Consider the following 4,762-nt stretch of genomic DNA (forward strand, 5'->3'; position numbering starts at 1 on the left):
CTAATTTTTTAACTTTTATATTAGAGCAATTTAGTTTTTGAATTTTATAAAAAAAAATGTGTTTTTAATTTCTCCTCGGAACCTCAAGTTAGAAAAGTGAAAAAATTGACGAGTAAGTCTAGAGATTAAAATATTTTTTTTTACAAATTTCAGAAACTAAATTTGTACGAAGATCAAAGACTAAAACCAAAAATTATTGAAAATATAAGTAACTAAAAACTTATTTTATCATAATTATTATTGTATCTAATGAGTTTGTTTCTTTTTGTTTTAGAAGAAATCATTGTTTGTTTGATTAGTATTGTGGTCTCCGATAAAAAAAGTATTTCACAACTTGAAAATAAAAAATTAGTATGAATTATTTTTTCCTATATCATTTGAATAATTTTTTTTAGTTTTACCTTTAAAATTACTAAATAATTTTATAAAAGTCATTGATTATTAAATATTTATTTCTTAGAAGTTATATATTTAAATAATTAAATTACAAAAAAAAAAAAAAAGATCAACCCCTTTTGATGCATTCATGGATTAGGGTATTCTTGGATCCGTCTCTGATTATAATGGTAAAAATATAGAATATGTTTGTATAATTTCACAAAACTTCAATAATGGTTAGTGTAACTTAGTCTTTTGTTTACAATTTAAGTAGTTTTATAATTACAATATTTTATACCGTAATAGTGTAACTGAGAAATATTAGGATGGACACAAATTTAATACCTTATCTTTACATACAACTTAAAGATAAAAAGTTATTTGAACTAAACATAAAAAAATGTGATTGAATTTGGTTTAGTTTAAATATAACACCAAATTTAAACAAAATCAAATCAATTTTTGTGATTTGGTTCAGTGGGTTTTTTTTTTATTTTTTAATCTACTATCATAATTTAAAATCTATCAATTAAACTTACATAATTATTATGTTATATTATTTTAAAAATGAATATTATTTTCTTATTGAATCTTATTTAACATATTTTAGTTAAAAATTATTATTTTCACTTCTATTTAGCATTAATATAAAATAATATTATCAAATAATAATTTGTGCATCACTTGATATTTAAAATTATTTAGTACACTTTTTTTTAACATATGAAAATAAATTATTTAATACTTATTATTGACTACTACAATAAAAAAATAATATAATTATTGCATATGGTTTGTTTAGTTTGGTTTATCTTTTTATAGCAAGATCCAAAAATAGAACCAAAGTGTAAAAAATATGCAATTTGTTTGGTTTTTTGTTGTTGCGGTTTTTACTTTTTTGGATCAGTTTGACATTTATAACCAGGTCAGTTTTGAACACTCCTAATGCAAAGCACTAAGTACAGTTTAAAAAAAGGAAACTAAAAAGCAAATATAGGAGGTGTAATTAGTAAAAAGGAAGTTTGCCAATAATATGGGCCAGAAAAGAAACCGTCCCGTGTAGGTGATTGGATTAGCACATGAAGTAACAGATTTAATTCAAATCCAACTCAATTATATTTTACAGCCCGTGTCCTCAATTATTAAAATCCATGAAAATCCCGACAAATAATTAAGAATGCGATTCCCATTAAAAACGAAACCATCGATGAAAAAAAATAATCAAATAATCATATCTTTAGTTGTTTTCAAGCGAGACAATATTATGTACCATAATGCAGCACTCAACTTTCATTGTTAATTTGTCCGAATAAAAAAAAAAGACTTTTAATTATTTGTCCAAACTTTCTTATATGCCTATCATATGAATTTATATAAAGAATTTAATTAGAACATAAGTTTATATTATCAACTAACTATTGCTTGTTGTATTATAAATTATTGATTTTTGTGATAATTAATTTAAAAATCATGTTTAAGATATAATCTAATTAATTCATCAGCAATATATTTTTTTAAAACTGATTATACATCAAAATTAAACTTATGAATAAATAACTTATAAATAAAAAAAGAAATCTATAACAAACAATAAACAAATATTCTCTTCGTTTCTTTTTATTTGTCCTCTTAAAAAGACAATAGACGGATTAAACCATATTGCAATTAAATTTTTATTTGTAGTAAATTATTTTTAAATTTATAATATATATTATTATTTCTTTCTCATTTATGATAAATATGTAAAATATTAAGAATTGGGTAAATATGTGAGTATAATTAAGAAAATTGGTAATCGATATAATTTTAAACTTTAAATGGACAGATATTTGTTTCATGAGTGGATAGGTAAATAAATCAAATTGAGAAATATTTATTTCTACTTGCTAAAAAATAATCAAAAATTACCAGACAACCAATTGTTGTGTCTTTCAGATAGAGTCACACACTAAAAGGTTCGAGTTCGATCATCTGATTGAATGGGATGCTTTATGTTTAATATGTTTTGACATGGATATATTTTCATTATAAAATTCAAAACTAGGTCGTAAAATCGCCTCGGTGTCCACGTAGTAACGGCAGGTAAAGTAATTAACTTTTATGTAATCTGTTGTGTAGTGAAAATCCATTGCTTCATCCCTAAGGCATCTGATTATACAGGACCAAAGATAGAAAACTTATAATTGGACATACGTCAATTTCTTGTTGATATTGGACAAAATCCAAGTCCGTGTTTAAGGCTGATTGACTATGATAAATTTGTGCATTTATTTTATGGGTAATTACTTATTTGGTCTCGATTCATAATTTTTTAGTTTTTATACTTTATAAATGATTATTTTAATCTCTATCATTTATATTCTAATTTTTTTTTAGTTTCTATAATTTATATTTTAATTCTTATTTAATCGCTGTAAAGTGATTTTTATAGTCCTTATCATTTATATTTTATTTCTTTTTTAGTCTTTATAGTTTGAAAGTTACTTTTTAATTCTTATACTTTATATTTTAATTTTTTTCTAGTTCTTATTATCAAAATTAAAATATAAGTAATATTATCAATTGCAATTAATTACAAAAATATTAACGAGTAATTCGTAACTAATTTTTCGCAAGATAATTTGTAATAAAAAATAGTTGATAATTTATAACTAATTTGTAACTAATTATTTTTATATTTTTTTTATAGTAAGGACTAAAAGGTAATTAAAATATAAATTATATTGACTAAAAAGATCACTTTCAAACTATAGAGACTAGAAATAATTAAAATACAAACTATAAGGATTAAAAAGATTACTTTTAAAATATAAGAAATAAAAGATAATTAAAATATAAATGATAAGAACTAAAAAAATTATTTTCAAACTATAAAAAAAATATGAATTATAAAATTATTGGAACCAAATCATTCATTTAACCTTTATTTTATTAATCACTTTGAAAGAGTATATTGAAGCTTGCTAGTGTATAAAGAAATGATTGGTCATATTGAAAGATAAGATGCACATCTTTCGGCACCACCCTTTTGATAATCCTAGTAGAAGCACATTTCCTATGCTATACGTAAACTAATAAATAGCTTTATTGTATATATAAAGTTTTATTATATATTTTTATGTTCCTTTATGCACTAAATTTCGTGAATAATGCATGAATATGTTTCTATCATATATACTTAAATTCATGCTTTTATTAAAAAAAACCGAATGCAATAATGATGCTAGACAAACAATTTTACGAAGGACTTCTCCACATCTCTTATATATGTTTTGCGTGTGATGGACTTGTCAAAATCAAAGAACAGGTTAGCATGAAATTAAATGTAAAATAAAATGTTGTTTAAGATTATCTACAATGGCACTGGAGATCATTTTGATAATTGTTTTGTATAGATGAATGTAAAGATTACGTTTCTAAATACAACCAGAAAATCTTGTTTAAGATTATCTAAAGTGTATGGTATGCAAACTAAAGAAATTCATTTATGCTTTTAAACAAGTCTCTCGTCTATGGTATTACAAAATTCATCAAGATTGTCTCTTATGGTGATGAGGTAAATTTGGTTGATGATTATGTGTGCCAAAATTTTAGTGGGAGTAAATTTATTATTTTGGTATTGTATGTTGATGACATCATACTATCATCATACAACTTATTATTGCAAAGCAATTATATTATAATTTATCATGTATACTTAAGTTTTTTTTTATTGTCCTGAAATATTTTCTTTGTCGGAGTCCTAAGGTGATATACGAGTAATCTTGGTATGCAACACTAGAAAGTAGTAAAGTGCATTATGCGTTAATTGAAGAGAACAAGAAACTACATATTTTCATATCGAAAGTCCAGAAGTTTAGAGATCATCGGGTATTCTGACTTCGATTTTTTCAGAATGTCTTAATAGCAATCACTTCACATAAGGATCCACATTTAACCATGTTGGTGGAGTTAATATTTTGTTATGAGACTTCATACTAGAATTTATGATTGCTAAATTATTATAACTAGCTTGCCTGTTGTCGCCAACATTAAGTAGTCATCAGGTGTTTATTGGGACAATATCTTAGTGGTCTTATTAAGGATTCAACTAAGTAAAAGTTCGTTGACATAAAGTATTTGGTTGTTAAATAAAGAATCCAGAAAATATAGATTTGTATATAACATATAAGAACTCATTTCATGCTAGCTGATCCACTTATTAGAGGTATGACACTTAAGTTTTTCATGAGCACAATGCTCATATGGGTGTAATTCCTGATAGTACCTTAGTTGAGTGAGAGTCTTACTTATGTTCTATATCTTATGGTTTACAAATATTTTGTTGTTTGGATTTTCTGCAGAAATAAAGTTAAAGTTAATCATTTCATTATAAGCTTGTTTT

This window comes from Glycine max, chromosome 17 (genome assembly GCF_000004515.6).
Source record: "Glycine max cultivar Williams 82 chromosome 17, Glycine_max_v4.0, whole genome shotgun sequence".
In the NCBI taxonomy this organism is placed as follows: domain Eukaryota; kingdom Viridiplantae; phylum Streptophyta; class Magnoliopsida; order Fabales; family Fabaceae; genus Glycine; species Glycine max.